Below are 23,781 nucleotides of genomic sequence, written 5' to 3'. Positions count from 1 at the left end.
ACATCTCGTTGATTAGGCTTCTATTTTGAGTACAACATGCAGTGTTAACTACTTCAGCCCAGAAGTTGGTAGGAAGATTGGCTTCATTAAGCATAGTCCTTGTAGCTTCAACCAATGTTTGATTCTTCCTCTCAACCTCTCCATTCTGATGTGGTATCCTTAGTGCTGAAAATTGTCTTGAGATGCCCTTCCAGGTACAACAATCATTTAACTTTGCATTTCTGAATTCTGTTTCATTATCCGATCTGATTGTTCACACATGTACTACAGCTTCCAACTCAATCTTGTTGATGTGATCAATAATCATATCAGCTGCTTCATCCTTTGAATATAAAAACAACATCCATGTGTATCTGGAATATTCATCAACAATCATTAAGCCATATTTCTTTCTTAACATAGACATGACATTGACAGGGCCAAATAAATCCATGTGAAAGAGGTGTAATGGTTCAGTGATGTCAGTCATTGTCTTCTTCTTGTGTGATACCCTCTTTGACTTTCCCTTCTTACATGCTTCACAAAGTCCATCATGACGAATTCCATCTCAAGAAAACCTCTCACCAGTACCCTCTTAACCAAAGAATTCATGGTCTTGAAGTTCAAGTGGAAGAGCTTTTTATTCCATAACCAACTTTTATCTGGAGAGGCTTTACTATAGAAACATATTACTTGACCATCAGCATAATTCCAGTCAGCTACAAAAAAAATCACCCTTTCTAACTCCATTTAGAGTCAACTTCTCATTCTTCTTATTAGAGATCAAACAATTCTCCTTTTTGAACAAAAATTTACATCCTTTATCTCAGAATTGACTGATACTGAGGAGATTATGCATAAGACCTTTAACCAGAGATATTTCATCAATGATGATATTGCCAATTTCCAAACAACGATATCCTGTAGTATAACCTTTGCTGTCATCTCCAAAAGTAACCACCGGGACAGCTTTCTCAACCACATTTGATAGCGGTGCTCTATATCCAGTCACATGCTTTGAACATCCACTGTGCGAAATCCACATGACCTTCTTCTACTTAATGCCCTAAAAACAGAAATGATTAAGTTTTCTTTGGTACCCAAACTAAGTTGGGTCTAGAAGACTTAGAAGAATTTGAATATTTAACAAGTTTCTTGAAAGAATTTACAGGCTTAACAATTAAAGCTTTATCATTGACTATTTCCTTGTCAATTTCAGAAGCACCAACAGACTTGCTCTTGTGCTTGGTGATAGGTGTCACTTTTCTAGCTTTAGGAGGGCTTACAATCTTTGATCTACCGGTGTTCTTACTAGCATGGTTATCATGATTATGAGATGTAATATGTGACTGTGTGGAATCAAGATAAGTGTTCGTGAAAGATACAACACATGACATACAAATAGATTTGTCACACTTAGAAACTTTAGGCATATTATGCATGTTATGCACATTCGCATTCTTAACATTATCTACTTTAACCTTTCTGCAAGCATGAGTAAGGTGACCATCAGAACCATAATTATTACATAATTTCCTAGGGCCATTAGTTCATATCCTGCCATTCAAGTTTCTACTTCTCTTAGTCATGGTAGTAAAACCTAGTCCAGCAAAAGATAAGTCATAATCACTAGCAACAGACTTAGGTCACTTTGCCTTTTGTCTCCCTGAGAGCTCGAGATCCTCAACAAGAATCTCATGATGAATATAAAGATTATCTTAATCAAAGGGCTCAACGGTAGCTTTCTTAAACAAAGGCTTCTTAGCTTCTTTAAGAACATGAGGTGTATTAGGGGGATTAACAAATTTCTCTATAAGATCATTTTAAACTACTTGTTTCTTATAAGCTTTTCTAAGTTTGTCGTAGTCTAGACCTATCCCAACCTTTTCACCTACTAATTGATCAACTATGAGATTGTGAGTGGCATTTATGACACTTTATTACGCTCCATAAATCTTTGAATTGGTGTATTTGTACTCAAGTTATTGATGTTTTAATGTATTTTCTAGTGTTTTTACATTTCAGGAATTAATCTGAGAATCAGGTGAATTAGCAATGATTTGATGCTAATATAGTGTTAGGTTGGTGTCTAAGGAATAAAGCTCGCAAAGACCGGCTCAAATCTGTCAGAAAAATAAGAAGTCAAAGTTTTGGCAGAAGCCCAGTCACGCCAGGTCGGGTTTCAAGAATCCTGTTTTGAATAGAAGACTGATTTATGGACTTCTCTGCTGATCAGGGCTGCTATATAAATAACTTTAGGTCATTTCTAATAAGATATCAAGCTAGAGACATATCAAGGAGACCTGTAAGAAGACCGTGTTAGCACGATTCAATAAAGACGAAGAAGATCTTGTTTTTTACTTATGAATCTTTGTTCTGAGTTGTAACTTGGATGCTAGTTTTCTTATTTATGAACCTTACTCTTATTCCGTACTTGGTTTTGCTTATTCGTTATAAAGACTACGTTTATTATACCATGCTTTCATCGGAACCTATGTTGATGATGAGTCCGATTATGGGCTAATCGTTATCGTGGGGTTTTAACGAATTTATTTATGGATTTATTTAGTTGATTTATTTTGATGCCTTGGTATATGGTGATTGTATGATATCCTAGTATTGGTTGTGCGTATTCGTCTTATGAGCGTCGCGAACTTATAAGATAATGTGTTAATTTTTAATGAAGCAAAAGTAAATTTAAGGATTTAGACCTTGCCATGCTAGCACAGGTTCATGTATTTGTTATGCATGATTCGTAGGTAATTTTAACTGTAACGCCCCCAAATCCGGGATCAGGAACCTGGGTCGTCACGCAATCCTTCAATCATGTGTAACCTGCATTAACTCGATAATCCAATAATTCCATATCACAGACCCCCAATCTCACACACTCACAAGTTATAGCCTCGGAAACGACGTACGACAAGTATCATCTGTTATTAAAAGTCAAATGTACTTTACAGGATCTCAAACAATTATTCATAACCTCTACATGAAGTTACAATAATTATGATTGATATCTTAAACCTATCTGATACTCTGGCACACTTGAGACAAGGCTGCCAGGGATTCTCTCCATGACGGCAAGCGACTAAGTCCCACACCGGCATACTGGTTATCTGTTGTGTTGTGTCATTTAAAAGAAAGCAATAGTGAGCTATAATGCTCATCATAATAATGTACAGTGTGTAAATGACTGTATGATAAACTCACGCAAAACATCATATATGATAATTACGTTTTACTCAAAAATAGTTTTCCTTGGTGACACACACCTTCTTATGAAAACAATCCTTTAGTGGATTTTATTATCCTGCGAATACCTTAATAGTAAACCTAGCACCTAGGCTCGGGTTAAGGTATTGCATTACAATTCCAATTGGAAGAATAGGACACTCGTTGGAGCCACCGCATACGATGATCAGTCGTAATACGGTAATAGTAACCTTTTCTACTAGTAGAAGGACGACACCTTCGTATCCCGGTTATCACCCTTTCCGCATTCGGGCTACTTGTCCCATTTTTGGGTATACACATACTTCACAAGTTCCTGAGTACAAAGAGTACCTTCGCCTGCAGAACCTTTGGTAGTCCATGTAGCACACATAGTACCAGAGTCTACCCCTCCCTTGTCCTTTAAAAAGAATTCTATCAATCTTGAGAACTCGAACCACATCGAAGTTCCCCAAGCGTTTTGCTTGTTTATAGAAAAAGTTTATCTTAATAAGATATAAATGTATGTATATATATACGTACTTTCGAGATTTTCGGAGGAAATACTAAGGATGTGAGTTGACTGTTGTCAACATATAATTGAATAAGGGAGAAAAGTTTCTCCTTGAAACTATAATAAATAAGTCGGGATAATATTCTCCGACGATCTGAAATTATGCGAATGATTTTCCAAAATCAGAAAGTATATTTTAAATCAGGATCTATGATTTTTAAATCATAAATAAACTCTTTAATGAATAATAAATAATTAAATAATAATCGATAAATAATTAAACCCCGAATGAGTTTACTCTCTAAAAGAATATTTAAAATAATATTCATCAACTAGTTTATGTCTACGTAATTAATAATCTTTACTGTTTAATCAGGTTTGAAATAAATAATCGTTGGAGTATACTTCTCCCATAATAAAGGAATAGGTATATAGTATTTATTATTCGAACAATAAAATATAGTTGAGAGAATGTGATCGTTGGGAAATCATTTTAATAAAAGTTTGAGGTATTTTAATGTTTCGTTAGTGGACGTTAAGTTCCTTTAAAACATACTATTATTGACTTGTAATCGTCCTATAATATCACCAAAATGATTCCCGGGTTTTTATCTTGAAATCCCGACCGACTCCCGGTCTATTATAATACGTTACGCTTAAAGCGGAATTAAATATTTTACGATATATACTTATCGTACAACATCTCTACATTATGCGAAAAAGTTCAATTATTATGTATCATGGCAAGCATGGTATTTTATGCAATGATAATAAAACAATCCTTTCACAACACAACAGTAAAATGGAGTTGGGTTCGTAAACTTGCCTGGAGTCCAAGACACGTTTCCCCGACTTCCTCTCATTCCGGGTTTTCTAATCAACAAACATCATAATCTTAATCAGTATTCCTACTCTCATCACCAACTTATATTTCTAATAAGTTCAATACTTCATAACTTTCATTATTTGACCAACTCGAAATAAGTATCACTGCTTGGTCGAAACAGACGGTCCAAGTGGTCTTCTAGAATTGACTTTACCGAATATTACTATTACGCGGCTTGCACTCTAAATTTTTTAATAAATCTTAAAATTAATATTTTAATACGAAACTATCTCGAGGAGCATCTTGAGTGATTTTAATATTTATCCTAAGAGTTTCATTTTGATAAAATGAATTTAATTAGGTGAAAAGCATTTCAAAAGTTCGGTCAACTACTGAGTTTTACTATTCAAACCGCTTTAACTAAAACGTTGATATCTCTCAAACTGTTAAGTCAATTGATACACCGTTTTTGCGTGCGCGATCTAGACAAAATTTAGGACACATTATTTTAAAATAGTTTTCTGGTATCAGTGGTGAAAATCCTGAAGTGACAGTTTCCTAACAGGGGATTGTTTTGACATTCGTACTCCGCGCGACCTCAGCTTCGACATTTTTATAAAATTGAAAAATCAACATTTTTACTTGAAGTTTTCATGGAAGATAATAAACTCTATTTATTACTCTATGTAAATACTTCATGATTTATGAACATTTTTAATTAGATCCTTTGTAGTTTCAAAATTCATAATTAGTAGCAGTTTTTGTTGCGTGAACCACTTTTAGTAAAACGGCTATAACCTTTGATCCGTAAATCGGAATCAAGCGATTCAAGAGCCTAAAACATCCTTATAACATTTTCTATCATAATAAAGGGTTAGTTTTTGAGAAACTACAGTCTATATTCTCGGGACTTTCTATAGAAACTTAAAGTTACGTTTTGTTCGTTTTAACGAGATTACGTTTACGATCGGGGTTTCGTTTACGCCCTAAATCTTTATAATACCACCAACAATCATCATATCATCATCAACACACTAACTCCTCTCAAGAAAATCATGTTCTTTAGGCAACAACAATCGACCTTAAATCTACTTAGCTAAACATCAAGATTTCAACAACATCACCTTCAAAACTAGGTTTATAACTACATACTAAAGGGATCTTGAAATTGAATCTTAAATAAAGTTGGGCTCAAGGATTTTTACCTTTATTGAAATCTTGACATGTGTTCTTGAGGATGGTGGAGTCTTGGAAGTGCTTGGTATGATTTTTGGAACCTAAAACCACCATTGAAATCAAGAAACCAAAGAAGGGTTACTATTCATACTATTCACTAGTAACTTTCTTGATTTTATTTCGCCCATCAAACCTTGATAAAAAGAGATCAAAGAATTATCTTACCTTATTTTGGTTGTTAAGAAGCTTGAGAATTAATAGGAGGATTTAACCATGGCTAGAACTTTAGATTTTGATTTTGAATTCCTCCCTTGATGAAGAAGGTCGAATGGAAGAAGTGAAGAAGGGGGGGTTTATGCTTGCTTCCTTGGTTGCTTATTGGTTGTTTCTTGGTTGTTTCTTGGAAATGAGGTTGTTATAGCTTTTAGTTGATTTTTATTCCTTAGTATATCCTAGGATTTGATCTTGGTTGCCAATCTTGGAGACAAAACTAGCTAGCCTTTGTAGTTTACAAGCTAAGCTACTTAACTTAGCTCTTTAGCTTACTATTTGCTAGCCCTTGGTTGATCATCATATACCTTAGCTCACTATTTGATAAAGTAACCATGGTTACTTTCTTACCATGGTTAGTTAGTACGTTACATTTATTTAATCGTCTACGCGTTCGCTCGGTTGCATAAACGTTTTCGAAATACTTTCTCGTAAATGGTTCGCGACGTAATTCCTTTCGTATTTATTCCTTTTGTTTTGAATTATCATTCTTGGATATAAATACGTAGGGTTTTAAATTCATAGTTATATTGTGATTCCCGTAATCCTCGTTGATTCGTAAATATGGTCGTTTTCCAAAGTTCGTTTTCTTCGAAAACTAATAGCATTTATATACACTCATTTGGTACGTATAATCAAAGTATCAAATCCGAAACTCATTTTTTCATGCACTACATAGTGTGGGCTAAAAAGTTTTCCCTGTCCGTCAGGGTTACTATTCATTAAACGTTTTTACAAGGTCTAAAAATTCAAATTATTATATTACTATTCATAAAGGTCTTTTACTGATGTCAAAAATTTGGGTTCTTACAGTCTTCCCCCTTTAAAAGGATTTCGTCCCGAAATCAGTTCAGAATAGGTAGGAATATGCTTCTTGCATGACAACCTTGAGTTCTCACGGTGATCTAGTAGTATTTGATCTCTTCATAAAATTTCCACTCATCCATCCAATATATTTCCGGGTACTCGTCCTTGTAGTCTTATGACCTCTACACGTTACTCGACATACACTAAGTCTGGCTACGAGTTTATTAGCTCATTTTCAATCATATGTCTGGCTCTGACGGTTAAATTTCCTAACCTTGATTCGTGGTATTCGTTATAACTTGGCGACCATTCGACGATGGTGCTAATTTATAAGTCAATTTTCTTGGTCCTTTAATTTTCCAACTGGTCCAATAACTCTTGGGTTCAACATTTCTTTCCCTTTCGAGTCTCATCACTCCCTCCTCGGGAGGTACTTTCAACAATACCTGGTTAGTTACTTCGTACTTTCTGTCTTTATAGTTCTGGTCCGCGTATCTCTATTGTTCATTCTGGGCTGCCACTAGCCGGGTTCTGATAAGTTCTAGGAATTCCTTTGGTCTGTTGACTCAACTATGTTCCAGTATCCTCCGCTTACCAATTTCTTCCCAACCTAAGAGAGACCGATTCTTTCTTCCGTACAAAGCTTGTAGCCATTCCAATGCTCGCATGATAACTCGTTATTGTCGGTGATTCGATTAACGTCAACTGGTCACTTCATTTCCCTTAAAAATCGATAATATGGATGATTAGCACATCTTCTAGTGTTTGGAATCATCCTTCAACTTATTCGTTTCTCCCTACATCGCTCCTACTAGTGCTAGAGTTTCATTCCTTAATATTTTCCCATTTTAGCACATCCTCTCTGTCGATTAAGTCATAAAGAAGTTCTCGTTGCATTTCTACACGCTCGTCTCCTGCTACACGCTTAGCGCCAGATTTAACATTTCTTCCCGTAGTAACGTAAGGCACGTCATCGTCCTGTTGCCATCTTGAAGGAAGAACCATTTCATACGCAATTGATTGACACGTTTTAGGACCAAGGAACATTCAGCTTCCTTCATCGGTCGGACTTCTTTAATCATTCCCCGTATAATATCTATAGTACTACGATACCTACTGGGTCATACTTTTTATTCTCGCTAGCGCCTTAGACGTATACACGTTTATTGGTACCTGCTACCAGTGGCCTTTATAGGGCGTGTACGATCTTTTTTGCCTTCTATCAGCTCTGGTAATGACATCCTTCACGTTGTCTTTCGTAAGGGATATCGACAACTATTTTTTGTATGCTCTACACGAATTTTCTGTCAACGATAGGCGATTCCCCTAACAGGTTCAAATAAAAAGGTAAGCCACTAGACGTATCTTCAATGGTCCGAATAGTCCTCTCATTCTACTTATCGATTTGAGAACTCTAAATCGTGCCTATGTTCGTCCCTTCTCGCGAAATATCTTGGGTCCTTGCGTGGCGCGATATCACGTGGTCTCTCTATCACCAATTATATCTTCCGCTTTCATAACAATTTTATAGAGCGGAGATCTATCATTTCCATAATAAAATAAGCGGTCTTTATTTAATCTATCACTTAAAATCCTCAGATATCACGATGGCTAACTTGGTTCTTGAGAATCCTCTTTCAAAATTTATTATAATAAACTCTCACTCCCATTTGGGTCATCTATAAGCTGCAATCGCCAAAATTTTAAATCTTTTCCTTTCCTTTTCACTTTCAACCATGTCGTGTACTGACTTTCCAAATCAATGACATCCCTTTCATATCCGGTCATGACTAGTATCCTCTTAAGTTTCTACTTGTATTTAATCCTTCCCGTCACGTTATTAAGGTTATCTTCACATTGTCTCACTTAAAATTCATTCGTGCGATCCTCCTCATTAGTTGTTCTGAGTTTTGTCATCCTCAATATATCTTTTCCTACTTATAGTGTTGGCCACCACATTGGCCTTTCCTTGATGATAATAGATTTCTCAATCATAGTATTTGATCGATTTGACTATACCCTCTATCTCGTGTTTAGTGTAATTTTTTTTTTCCAAAATTTTCTCATAATTAAACGCCTTGTCCCTTTCCGTCTAAACCTTATCGCAATTATTCTAGATCATTATTAGGAAGCCTTATGTCACGGTCCTTAAGCTGCGTAGATTATCATTATTACATTTCATACAAAATCCTGTTCTTATCGCTGAGTGTTTCTAGAAACAGGTTATTACTAATATTATGTTCATTTTTTTTGAAAGTCTTATTCCTCGAATTCATACATGATTGGTTTTTCCCGAATTCATTAGGTCTTAACCCAATAGTGTTTCACAAAAGTGTACCTCACTAATCACGTTATATCTCTATTATCGTTCTTCTATAACTATGTTAAAGATCCTTATGATAATAACTAAACATGGTATTCCCTTTTTAAAATAACTTACTCATCACGATGCCCCTATTGCACCATCATAGCACTGAGCTTTCAGTCTCATGTTATATCAATCGGTTCTCAACTATACCTCTCTTTGTTCGGGAGGCAATTAGCCTTGAAAAAATGATTTTCATGATATCGATGAAATTTGGACAATCTTAACAAGATTTCAAAATCTAATATCTGAACAAATAATGAGCTTTGAATAAAAGAGTCAAAACACACAACCAATTTATAACTTGGAAGGAAGAATACAACAAGGATTATCCTTTCATGTCCTTAAAATTTTATATTGTGATATTATAGAGAATATCCATTGAAAGCAATGATTGCTAAATAATAACATCATACGAATGATACTTGTAAGATTTTCCCATTGAAAGAATACTTTTCTTCTCCAATAATGAAAGAAATAGCGAATAACATTCTCAACCAAAGGTTAACCATTGAGGTCTCAAAGAGGTGCTATTTTAAAAGAAGGAATTTTACCCAATGATTAATAAATAAGGAAGTATACTGTTCTTCAATCACTTTGAAATTTTAATTGGATATTCGTTATACAAATGAAAGAATAAAATATTTCATGAACAAACTATTTCATAAAACTGAATATGAATTCTCGTTTGAGTGGGCGACCTAGTTAGGTCTTAACTAAATCATTCTTTGAAAATTTCATCAACAATTAAATCTGGCATATATAATGCACTATGGAATAATCAAAATTTAATTTGAAGTGGAACTAGCAAAATAATAACTAGTCCATATCAAGCAATATTATCAACCGACTAAGAAAATGGCCATCACAATTGGTTTGGCCCATAGCAACTAGCTAGGACGATTAGCCAGGCCTTCGTCATATTAATTAAAATTTAGATTAGTTAGGATAATTAACTAGTCATTCATGAGAACATATGCAACTAGGCATATTTCGGTTTGTTTGTAAAAATCTCAACATCGTAACCACTGAAAAAGTTGTGGCTACCTAGATGACGATTTTGAATTAAAGAGTTTTTAAATTTGGGCCGAGAAAGACAATTATAACTCTGAGTCGAGTAGTCTTGATATCGGAACAATCGATAGCCTCTCATCAAATATTTCTTTCCAAATAAAGTGTACAGTCATATGTGCCCTAGTTCACATACTTTATCAGATCTTTAAATAGAATTGAATTGGAATACCAATATCAAATTGATACCCTTACTATGATTTCAAAGTTCAATATATAATTTCATCCCGATTAGAGGAAAAGGATTCCCTAGGAATATATGGATATTTGATCATCCATGTTTATAACAATTTGTTAGATATTTACAATCTAGACTGAGAAGAGTAAGTATGAAAGAAGAATTAAATGAAGATACTCGTTATGAATATTCATCGATGAATTGAGGGAAAATTTATATATATATAAGAAATCTCTTGGATAATTGAAATAAAGTATAAATCTTCCCGAGTTGAACAAGAAGATCATAATCTATGAATGAAAGTTCATGGATTACCTAAAAGAATTGAACAAGTCCTGATGCGGAGAAAGACTATTCAAGATGGTCACATCAGACGTTCAAAGTAGGGAACGAAAAGGATTGCCTGATATGACTTATCAAGGTGATACGAATGATCAACAATTTGGAGGGAGTAACGTGACAATGAGTAGGTGCCAAAATATTTCACTGATTATCCTAACTCTCTTTATTATCCGCCTGAGGATGATACCACCTCTTCGTCTTTGTAATTCCATGTTTCAGCTAGCGTCTCTTTCTCATCATTTTAAAATTGCTTACTAATCTTGATTGTCGCACGTATATCTGTCATTCTGGTGTTTTACCTCGAAGACCTTACTCAGAAATATTCCAAAAAACATCTGTTAAGCCGATAGTTGCCTGCTACACGCATCTGTTACTAACTATAAGTGGAAAGTTCCCCCTGGGAACAGATCAAAGAGATCTCTTAGGGATCTCAATGCAGTCCATAAGTTCAGTAGCATGTGTGTGTAATTGAACATACGTTACCGAATATATATTAGAGGTCTACGTGTATATATACGTAGCCTCTAACATCATATCTACCGAAGAATTCCGCATTAGACTCACTGGTCTATCCTTTTTTAAAAGGTTCTAAGATCGAACTATCGCTCATTGTAATCTTACGCCATCCAATTATAGTCATGCCATCAATTCTCGATGCTCTCGATCTCTGAGCTAAACCATCATAACCTTACATGTTAAGCACACTAATAATATCATGTAGTGTAGTCGTCTTACGTTAACATTCTTATATAACATTCAAATCTTCCTTAATAGAAAATATCCTTAAGGGTATATTGGACACTATCTCCGGAGAACTCGTGATTAATACAATATTCACATCCTCCTTGGTAAAATAACATTATCAACTAGTTTGGCCAATAACTTCAACTGTATACTAATAATTAGACTTCATGTCCTCACATGTGATGCCACTTCATGGGCAACCTATAAAGAACTACGAGTAACAAGGCTCGTGTTATCAAAATTTACATATGGTGTTGGTAATATCGTCTTTACCCCAAATGCTCTGGAGACTTACCTCCGATTTCTACATCCCCATCCTTGCCAAATCAAATATGATTTAATTTTTTTCCTCATCATTCTGATAATCTCTAATGGTTCCATTAGTCATACTTTAATACCTCAAATACACATTTAATCTAACATACACATTGAGGCTACATCCAGTAGTTCAATGATGAACTCTATATGAGCTCTTACGAAATCTCACATCTAGACAAAATCCTAACACTCTCGTCTCTAAGTACTATAACTTAATGCTCTGATACCATTTTTGAAACACCCCCAAATCTGAGGTCAGGAACCTGGGTCGTCACGCAATCCTTCAATCATGTGTAACCTGCATTAACTCGATAATCAAATAATTCCATATCACATACCCCCAATCTCACACACTCACAAGTGATAGTCTCAGAAATGACGTACGACAAGTATCATTAGTTATTAAAAGTCAAATGTACTTTACAGGATCTCAAACAATTATTCATAACCTCTACATGATGTTACAATAATTATGATTGATATCTTATACCTATCTGATACTCTGGCATACCTGAGACAAGGCTGCCAGGGATTCTCTCCATGACGGCAAGCGACTAAGTCCCACACCGGCATACTGGTTATCTGTTGTGTTGTGTCATTTAAAAGAAAGCAAGAGTGAGCTATAATGCTCAGTATAATAATGTACAGTGTGAAAATGACTGTATGATAAACTCACGTAAAACATCATATATGATAATTATGTTTTACTCAAAAATAGTTTTCCTTGGTGACACACACCTTCTTATGAAAACAATCCTTTAGTGGATTTTATTATCCTATAAATACCTTAATAGTAAACCCAACACCTAGGCTTGGGTTACAGTATTACATTACAATTCCAATTGGAAGAATAGGACACTCATTGGAGCCACTGCATACGATGACCAGTCGTAATATGATAATAGTAACCTTTTCTACTAGTAGAAGGACGACACCTTCGTATCCCGGTTATCACCCTTGCTGCATTCGGGCTACGTGTCCCATTTTTGGGTATACACGTACTTCACAAGTTCCTGAGTACACAAAGTACCTTCTCCTGCGGTACCTTTGGTAGTCCATCTAACACACATAGTACCAGAGTCTACCCCTCCCTTGTCCTTTAAAAAGAATTCTATCAATCTCGAGAACTCGAACCACATCGAAGTTCCCCAAGCGTTTTGCTTGTTGATAGAAACAATTTATCTTACTAAGATATAAATGTATGTATATATATACGTACTTCCGAGATTTTCGGAGGAAGTACTAAGGATGTGAGTTGACTGTTGTCAATAGATAATTCAATAGGGGGAAAAGTTTCTCCTTGAAACTATACTAAATAAGTCGGGATAATATTCTCCGACGATCTGAAATTATGCGAATGATTTTCCGAAATCGGAAAGTATATTTTAAATCTGGATCTATGATTTTTAAATCATAAATAAACCCTTTAATGAATAATAAAAAATTAAATGATAATCGATAAATAATTAAACCTCGAATGAGTTTACTCTCTAAAAGAATATTTAAAATAATATTCCTCAACTAGTTTATGTCTACGTAATTAATAATCTTTACTGTTTAATCAGGTTTGAAATAAATAATCGTTGGAGTATACTTCTCCCATAATAAAGGAATAGGTATATAGTATTTATTATTCGAACAATAAAACATAGTTGAGGGAATGTGATCGTTGGGAAATCATTTTAATAAAAGTTTGAGGTATTTTAATGTTTCGTTAGTGGACGTTAAGTCCCTTTAAAACATACTATTATGGACTTGTAATCGTCCTATAATATCACCAGAATGATTCTCGGGTATTTATCTTGAAATCCCGACCGACTCCCGGTCTATTATAATACGTTACGCTTAAAGCGGAATTATATATTTTACGATATATACTTATCGTACAATATATCTACATTATGCGAAAAAGTTCAATTACTACGTATCATGGCAAGCATGGTATTTTATGCAATGATAATAAAACAATCCTTTCACAACACAACAGTAAAATGGAGTTGGGTTCGTAAACTTGCCTGGAGTCCAAGACACGTTTCCCCGACTTCCTCTCATTCCGGGTTTCCTAATCAACAAACATCATAATCTTAATCAGTATTCCTACTCTCATCACCAACTTATATTTCTAATAAGTTCAATACTTCATAAGTTTAATTATTTGACCGACTTGAAATAAGTATCAGTGCTTGCTCGAAACAGACGGTCCAAGTGGTCTTCTAAAATTGACTTTACTGAATATTACTATTACGCGGCTTGCACTCTAACATTTTTAATAAATCTTAAAATTAATATTTTTAATACGAAACCACCTCGAAGAGATTCTTGAGTAATTTTAATATTTATCCTAAGAGTTTCATTTTGATAAAATGAATTTAATTAGGTGAAAAGAATTTCAAAAGTTTGGTCAACATGGAGTTTTACTATTCAAACTACTATCACTAAAATGTTGATATCTTTCAAACCGTAAAGTCAATTGACACACCGTTTTCGTGTGCGCGATCTAGACAAAATTTAAGACACAACATTTTAAAATAGTGTTCTGATATCAGGGGTAACAATCCCGAAGTGACAGTTTCCTAACAGGAGGTTGTTATGACATTCGTACTCCGCGCGACCTCGGCTCCGATATTTTTATAAAATTGAAAAATGAACAGTTCTACTTTAAATTTTTATGGAAGCTAATAAACTCTATTTATTACTCTATGTAAATATTTAATGATTTATGAACATTTTTAAGCCGGTCCTTTATATTTTCAAAGTTCGTAATTAGTAGCAGATTTTGTCGCGTGAACCACTTTTAGTAAAACGGCCATAACTTTTGATCCGTAAATTGGAATAAAGCGATTCAAGCGCCTAAAAGATCCATATAACATTGTATATCATAATCAAGGGTTATGTTTCAAGAAACTACAGTCTATATTCTCGGGACTTTCTGCAGAAACTTAAAGTTACGTTTTGTTCGTTTTAACGAGATTACGTTTATGATCGGGGTTTCGTTTACGCCCTAAATCTTTATACTACCACTAACAATCATCATATCATCATCAACACACTAACTCCTCTCAAGAACATCATGTTCTTGAGGCAACAACAATCAACAACAATCAACCTTAAATCTACTTAGCTAAATATTAAAATTTCAATAACATCACCTTCAAAACTAGGTTTATAACTACATACTAAAAGGATCTTGAAATTGAATCTTAAATAAAGTTGGGTCAAGGATTTTTACCTTTCTTGAAATCTTGAGATGTGTTCTTGAGGATAGTAGAGTCCTGGAAGTGCTTGGTATGATTTTTGGAACCTAAAACCACCATTGAAATCAAGAAGCCAAAGAAGAATTACTATTTATATTATTCACTAGTAACTTTCTTGATTTTATTTCACCCATCAAACCTTGATAAAAAGAGATCAAAGAATTATCTTACCTTAGTTTGGTTGTTAGAAATCTTGAGAATTAATGGGAGGATTTAACCATGGCTAGAACTTTAGATTTTGATTTTGAATTCCTCCCTTGATGAAGAAGGCCGAATGGAAGAAGTAAAGAAGGGGGGGTTTTATGCTTGCTTCCTTGGTTGCTTCTTGGTTGTTTCTTGGTTGTTTCTTGGAAATGAGGTTGTGATAGCTTGTAGTTAGTTGATTTTTATTCCTTAGTATATATCCTAGGATTTGATCTTGGTTTCCAATCTTGGAGACAAAACTAGCTGGCCTTTGTAGTTTATAAGATAAGCTACTTAACTTAGCTCTTTAGCTTACTATTTGCTAGCCCATGGTTGATCATCCTATACCTTAGCTCACTATTTGATAAAGTAACCATGGTTACTTTCTTCACATGGTTATTTAGTGCGTTACATTTATTTAATCGTCTACGTGTTCGCTCGGTCGCTTAAACGTTTTCGAAATACTTTCTCGTAAATGGTTCACGACGTAATTCCTTTCGTATTTATTCCTTTTGTTTTGAATTATCATTCTTGGATATAAATACGTAGGGTTTTAAATTCGTAGTTATATTGTGATTCCCTTAATCCTCGTTGATTCGTAAATATGATCGTTTTCCAAAGTTCGTTTTTTTCAAAATCTAGTAGCGTTTGCATGCACTCATTTGGTACGTATAATTAAAGTATCAACTCCGAAACTCATTTTCTCATGCACTACATAGTGTGGGCTAAAAAGTTTTCCCCGTCCTTCAGGGTTTCTACTCATTAAACATTTTTACAAGGTCTCAAAAATTCAAGTTATTATATTACTATTCATAAAGGTCTTTTACCGATGTCAAAAATTTGGGTTCTTACATTAACCATCTTACTTTCCCTATGTAATCAAGATAAATAACTTGTGCTTAAACCGTTATGTTGTCAAATTCTATAGAAATATAGGGTCTCAATATTATTGGTGTCTATTCAGCTTCTATTTCTTTTGTGCATGTCTGGTAGTATGGTATTTGTGCAACGAAAGTTGGCGTTTATCAGTTTCGTGTTATCCGATTAGTGTCATCACTATTGCATGCTAAGGATAAGAACAACAAGGCTATTGAATGAAGTATTTAATGAAGTTAGAATCCCATGTTTGTCATATATATTAATTCAATTAATCTTATTTCCTTAGTTATAATTGTTAGTTTAATTCTTAGTTATAAACAACCAATTTGTTATCGTCTTAGCCTTGAATAATACCCATACATTGTTGCTTAAGTGTGTGAATTAATTAGTTAACCAAAGCCAATCTCTGTGGGAATGAACTAGAAAAGATTCTATACTACTTGCGAAGTCGTATACTTGTGTGTATTATTAGCACGTGTTTAGCGACTAACAAGTTTTTAGCGCCGCTGCCGGGGACTGCAGTGTTAATTTATAGTTTATGTGCTTTCCATCAGTGGTCGTTAAAGTTCATTGACTCAGACATCGTTACTTATTCGTTTCCTTGCATTAGTTCAGGTACTCTAGCGAGGGAGTATGCATACGCGTTCGCGTACTCGTAAGAGAACACTGGATAAAGCCGAGGAAGAAGTTGTGGTAGTTCTAAAGGAAATTTTTGAAGAAGAAAAGAAGGTAGAAGAAGAAGAGAAAGTCAAGGAATCAGCTTTAGTAGAGATGGGTGATCAAGCACAAAATCCTAAGGCTTTGATGGACTATTCTCAGCCTAAGATCAATGACATTCAGTCAAGAATCATCAGGCCAGTCATCAGGGCTAACACTTTTGAAATCAAGTCAAGCACGATTCAGATGACACATAACTCAGTTCAGTTTGGGGGTTCTCCTACTGAAGACCTCAACATACACATCAAGGATTTCATCAAGATCTGCGACACTTTCAAGTTCAATGATGTGACTGAAGATGCTATCAAGCTGCGACTCTTCCCGTTCTCTCTGAGGGACAAAGCTAAGTGCTGGTTACATTCTCTATCAGCAGGGTCTATCACCATTTGGGAAGATCTTGCTCAAAAGTTTCTCACTAAATTCTTCCCTATGGCAAAGACTGCTACAATCAGGAATGCTCTTACCCAGTATGCTCAGCAAACTGGAGAATCTCTGTGTGAGGCTTCGGATTGATCTGAGGAGATGCTAAGGAAGTGTCGACACCATGGCATGCCTGATTCGATGATAATCAATTGTTACTACAATGGATTGGGTGCTACTTCTAGACCCATGCTCGATTCAGCATCAGGAGGAGCCTTGTGGGGAAAAAGCTACGATGAAGCTTATGAACTTATTGAACTGATGGCTGCTAATGAGTACCAGAATCCTTCCCAGAGACTGACTCTGGGAAAGGTAGCAGGAATTCTGGAGTTGGATGCAGCAACTACTATAGTTGCCCAACTTAAGGCTTTGACGATGAAAGTGGACACTTTGGCTAATTATGGAGTTAATCAAATCGTTAGTGTCTGTGAGCTTTGTGCTGGTGCCCATGAGACTGATCAGTATGTAATCTCAAGTGAACCAGCTCAGTTCGTGAGCAACTTCCAGCGTTCGCAACAACCTGTGCCAGCCACTTATCATCCCAACAACCGCAATCATCCTAATTTCAGTTGGAGCTATGCTCAGAATACGGTTCAACAGCCTTATCTACAGTATCCATCTAAGTAGTACAACTCCCCTGATTTTCAACAACCATAATATGCACCAAGACAACAACTCCAGCTGCAACAAGCTAATGAAAAATCTGAATAGAGGAGTTAAAACTTATGTGCAAAAGTCCTTTCACTGAGGCTCTTGAGCAGATGCGTAGTTATGCAAAGTTTATGAAATGTATTCTCTTTCGGAAAGTGAAGCTAGATGATTTAGAGATTGTTCCTCTCACGGAGGAATGCAGTGCTGTGTTGCAACAAAAATTTCCTTCGAAGCTTAAAGATCCAGGACGCTTCACTATTCCGTGTACTATTGGAAAAGTGTCTTTTGACAGATGCTTATGTGACTTGGGAGCTAGCATCAATCTGATGCCTTTGTCAATCTTCAAGCAGTTAGATTTACCTGATCCAAAATTGACTTATATGACCTTGCAGTTGGCCCACCGTTCTATTACATATCCGCGAGGTATTGTGGAGGATGTCTTGGTCAAGGTTGATAACCTCATCTTCCCTACTGATTTCGTAATTCTTGATTTCGAGGAGGATAAGAAGATTCCCATAATCTTAGGAAGACCCTTCTTGGCAATTGGCCGAACCTTGATAGATGTGCAGAAGGGTGAGCTCACAATGCGTGTGCTGGATCAGGATGTAACTTTTAATGTGTTCAATTAATGCTATGAAATTTCCTACAGAAAATGAGGAGTGCTCAAAGGTAGAGTTGGTCGATTCTGTGGTTACTTCAGAACTTGATCAATTGCTAAGGGCTGATGCCTTAGAAAAAGCCTTATTGGGGAATTCAGGTAGTGAAGATGACGAAGGTGAAGAACAATTGCAATATTTGAATGCTTCTCCCTGGAAGAGGAAGATTGATATGCCTTTTGAATCTCTTTGAATGGAGGAGTTAACAAAGCTCCTAAACACCTCCAGCCATCAATTGAGGAAGCTCCCACTCTTGAGCTTAAGACTTTACCTGAGCATTTGAGGTATGCGTTTTTAGGTGATGCATCTACGTTGCCTGTAAATATTGCATCTGACCTTTGAGGGAGTGATGAGGAAAAGCTTCTGAGGATTCTCAGAGAGTTTAAATCGTCAATTGGCTGGACTATAGCAGATATCAAGGGAATCAACACTTCTTATTGCATGCATAAAATTCTACTAGAGGAAGGTAGCAAGCCTACGGTCGAGCAGCAAAGATGACTTAATCCAATCATGAAAGAAGTAGTGAAGAAGGAAATTCTTAAGTGGCTAGAAGTAGGGATCATCTATCCTATTTCTAACAGTTCATGGGTAAGCCCAGTTCAATGTGTGCCGAAGAAAGGTGGAATTACTGTGGTAGCAAATGAGAAGAATGAGCTTATTCTTAGAAGAACAGTCACGGGGTGAACAAAGCCACTAGGAAGGATCATTTTCCTTTGCCCTTCATTGACTAGAAGCTTGATAGATTGGCTGGTTATGAGTACTACTGTCTTCTTGATGGCTATTCGGGTTACAATCAGATTTGTATCGCTCCTGAAGATCAGGAGAAAACTACCTTTACTTGTCCATTTGGTACTTTCGCCTTCAGATGAGTTTCTTTTGGTCTGTGTGGTGCGCCAGCCACATTTCCGAGATGTATGATGGCCATCTTCTCGGATATGATTGGCCAGAATGTGGAGGTGTTCATGGATGACTTTTATATATTTGGTGATTCCTTTGATGAATGCTTGCAAAATCTTGGACACGTTCTCAAGAGGTGTGTTGAGACCAATCTGGTTCTCAATTGGGAGAAATGTCACTTTATGGTGCATCAGGGCCTTATTCTCGGGCACAAAGTTTCTAGTAAGGGTCTTGAGGTGGACAAAGTCGAGGTGGGGGTCATTGAGAATCTTCCTCCACCTATTTTTGTTAAGGGAATTCGCAGTTTTCTTGGTCATACGGGTTTCTATAGGCGTTTCATCAAAGACTTCTGTAAGATTTTGAAGCCATTATACAGTTTGCTAGAGACAGATGTCCCTTTCAAACTTGATGACGAGTGCCTTGCAGCTTCTGAGACATGAAGAAGAGTTTAATCACGGCACTGGTCATAACTGAACCTGATTGGAATGAACCTTTTGAGATGATGTGTGATACAAGTGACTATGCAGTTGGAGCAGTTCTTGGGAAATGGAAGAACATCATATTTCATGTGGTCTACTATGCTAGTAAGACCCTAAATGGTGCTCAGCTAAATTATACTACAATGGAGAAAGAACTTTTGGCAATTGTCTATGGTTTTGAGAAATTTTGATCTTATCTGCTTGGGACTAAGGTGATAGTTTTCACTGATCACGCTGTAATTCGATATCTCTTCTCAAAGAGGTACTCGAAACCTAGATTGATTAGATGGGTTCTTTTGTATTAAGAATTTGAACTAAAGATCAGGGACAGAAAGTGAACTGAAAATCAAGTCACTGATCATCTCTCGCGTTTAGAAAACCCTAATGCTACTTCATTGGACAATACATTGATAAATGAGTCTTTTCCCGATGAGCAGTTGTTCGAAGTGCAAGAAAAGAACTGTGGTTTGCAGACATTATGAACTATCTTGTGAGTAATATTATGCTTCCTGACTTATCTTATGCTCAAAGGAAGAAGTTTCTACATAAAGTAAAGTGGTATATGTGGGATAAGCCATTTCTTTTTTGCCAAGGAGCTGACCAAATTATTAGGAGTTGTATTCCTTAGAGCGAAACGGGGTGATCTTGCGAGATTGCCACTCAACGGCTTATGGAGGACATTATGGTGGAGATAAGACAACAGCTTGTATTCTTCAAGAAGGTTTTTTTTGCCCACCTTGTTTAAAGATGCTCACCAGTTTATTTTGAAATGTGGTCGATGTCAACGTATGGGTAATATGTCTATGAGGGATGAGATGCCTCTTAATGTTCTTCTAGAGGTTGAGGTCTTCGATATTTGGGGAATTGACTTCATGGGGCTATTTGTCTCATCTTGTAACAATCAGTATATTTTGTTGGCGGTTGATTATGTGTCAAAATGGGTTGAAGTTAAGGGTTTGCCAACGAACGTTGCGAAAGTGGTGCTTAATTTTCTTCATAATCAGATATTTACAAGGTTTGGAACTCCAAGAGTCATAATCAGTGATGAGGGGTCGCATTTTTGCAATCCCAAGTTCACTGCTATGGTACGAAGGTATAATATGAATCATCGCATTGCCACGGCTTATCATCCTCAGACAAATGGTCAAGCTGAGGTGTCTAACAGAGAGATCAAGCACATTTTAGAGAAGGTTGTGTGTCCATCGAGGAAAGATTGGTCTATAAAGCTTGATGAAGCTGTTTGGGCGTATAGAACAGCATTTAAGACTCTATTAGGAATGTCGCCATTTCAGTTGGTTTACGGTAATGGGTGTCATTTACCTGTGGAGCTCGAGCATAAGGCATATTGGGCTTTGAAGAAATTGAATCTTGACTTGGATGTGGCTGGAAAGAAAAGGATGCTTCAATTGAATGAACTCGACGAATTTCGACTTCAAGCTTATGAGAATAACAAAATGTACAAGGAGAAAGTCAAGAGGTGGCATGATCGGGGTCTAGTGCTCAAATTATTTGTGCCGGGGCAACAAGTTCTTTTGTTTAACTCTTGTCTCCATCTTTTTCCTGGAAAGTTGAAGTCAAGGTGGTCAGGGCCCTTCATAATCAAAACTGTATTTCTACATGGAGCGATGGAAATTTTTGAGAATGATCCAGGCCAAGCACTCAAGGTAAATGGTCAGAGGTTGAAGCATTACTCTGGTGACAGGGAAAACCGCGAGGTGGTTAGTGCCGTTCTATTGTCCATTTGAGCTCAAGGTTCTACGTCGAGCTAGCGACATAAAAGAAGCGCTTCTTGGGAGGCAACCCAAGTTTGTTGTACATTAGTAGGTAGAGGAAGCAACAAAAAAGGAGAAAAACACAAAAAAATCAGAAAAAGAAAAAACTTCAGGGCCAACTTCAGTAGCTGAGTGCGTCCGCACAGATCAAGCGCGTGGCCGCGCTGTTTTTCCAGTAACCAAGCGCGCCCGTGCTGATCTAGCGTGCGCCCGCGCCATTTTCCTAGAGAGTGAGCGCATCTGCGCTTCCGAAGCGTGCGACTGCGCCGGGTCCCTGTTCGAAAAAAAATTAATAACAGCAGAATAAAGAGAAAAATCGGGACTTTTACTCTAAAATAAATTTAAAATCGATTTTTACTCTTCCACATCCCATAATTCCCTCTCCCAATCAAAACCTTTATTCCCACGATTCCCATAATTAATTCCCACTTCCATTCCATATCAAATTCTCACCTCTTCACCTATAAATACACACACTTATACAAAACTTCTCCACCACTTCACAATTTTTCAAACACAAATCTCTCTCAAGCACTTAGTTTTTATATTCTCTTATTCAATCCCAATGGCACCGAAGAGACAAAGAACGCAAGTAGCAGCAGCACCGCCGATTCTTCATCTGCGGGTGGTATGAGGCCAAGGTTTTCAAGAGGCTGAAGAGGAGTACACGAGGCTTCTCTCGAAGCCTATTGCTAAGGAGCAAGGTTTTCTGCCATCAGGGAAGGATGGTAAGCTGTTGGAGATTATTCTTGAGATGGGCTGGGTTCCTTTTTGTGAGGCTCCCGCTGCTGTGCTCATGAGTGCTGTGTGGGAGTTATATGCTAATACTAAGGCGGAGAAGAATGGCTTCACAATAGTTAGGGGATGACTGTAGAGTACAGTGCTGATGCGATTACGAGGGTGATTGAGCAGCCCACAAGGAAGCCCGGTCAGGACACTTGGAACGATAAGACTCCCGAGGACTTCAACTTGGATCTGATCGTTGCGACTCGGTGTGTGCCTGAGACTCACTAGAAGTTCAAGAGGGGCACTACTGATTACTCCATGTTCCCTACGTCGTGCATGAACAGGTTTACACTGGCTTGGAATTCGTTTATTTATGCTAACATCATGTCATCTTCGCATGTGCATGAGATTACTGTGGAGCGTGCTCGTCTGTTGTGAGGTATTCTTCAGGGTGATTACATTGATTTGTGGATGGTTATTTATCAGGGGATTTTGAGGTTTTTGAGAGGAGGTACCCTATGCATCCATTGTGATGAAATTGTGCGTGGCAGTTGATGTTCATTGGCCCACACATGAGCAGCTGTAGCTTCCCAGTGCTCCTATTGACAGTACTACTCTGTTAAGCATGCAGGAGTGGGGAGGAGGTAATCCTGATTTGAAGGGGCTTGGTTAATCTTTTGACCATCTACTAGGTGGGAGGCCTCGCGATCAGATGTATGCGGGTGAAACGCAACAAGCAAGTAAGGCAGCCTGGAGAGCTTAGTTAGGAGAGGAGGCTGGTTCATCGCAGCAGCAGCAGGTGGAGGCAGCAGGAGTAGAGGTTGGAGCTGGTTTGAGTTCGACGCAGTATAGGCGTCTAGCGAGGAGGATGGATGTGATGCACGACATCCATAGTCGATTTGTACATGATCTCACCCAGGCACTTGGGACAACTTTCAGAGCCACCGGTGTTGACATCTAGTGGCCAGTATTTGGTGAGGACTCCGTGTATCCGCCTCCTAATACACCTGACACTCCACCCAGTGAGGGTGAGGATTTTGATGCGCAGTAGGTATGCCTAAATTCTTTACTATTACCTTTACTAAGGACAGTGAATATTTTTAGTTTGGGGGTAGTAGTTGAAGGAATACGTTTTGTGTGAGTCACATTTAGTTTGCATATTCATGATAGTTTAGTACATATAGTTTGCATATTTTTCCATGTAGTAGTGTTTTTGATTTTTCATGATATTTTGATCATATAGTATCATGCATTTGCATTATAACATGATCCCTTAGATGATTTTTCTGATTAATTGGTGATATTCATGCTAGTGTAGTGATGTCGTAATTAGTGATGTTAAGT

The 23,781-nt window shown here is 36.8% G+C and overlaps 1 non-coding gene across 1 annotated transcript; it reads right to left on the bottom strand.

Annotated features, from left to right (window-relative positions):
- Positions 1-17,280: 17,280 nt before the first annotated feature.
- On the bottom strand, positions 17,281-17,387 carry LOC141681817 (small nucleolar RNA R71). Its single transcript, XR_012559240.1, has one exon. It is a non-coding gene; the product is annotated as a small nucleolar RNA R71 (small nucleolar RNA).
- Between the last annotated feature and the right edge of the window lie 6,394 nt (positions 17,388-23,781).

This window comes from Apium graveolens, chromosome 8 (genome assembly GCF_009905375.1).
Source record: "Apium graveolens cultivar Ventura chromosome 8, ASM990537v1, whole genome shotgun sequence".
Lineage (NCBI taxonomy): Eukaryota > Viridiplantae > Streptophyta > Magnoliopsida > Apiales > Apiaceae > Apium > Apium graveolens.
The sequence above is the reverse complement of the archived record's forward strand: the minus strand, read 5'-3'. Positions and strand labels throughout refer to the sequence as shown.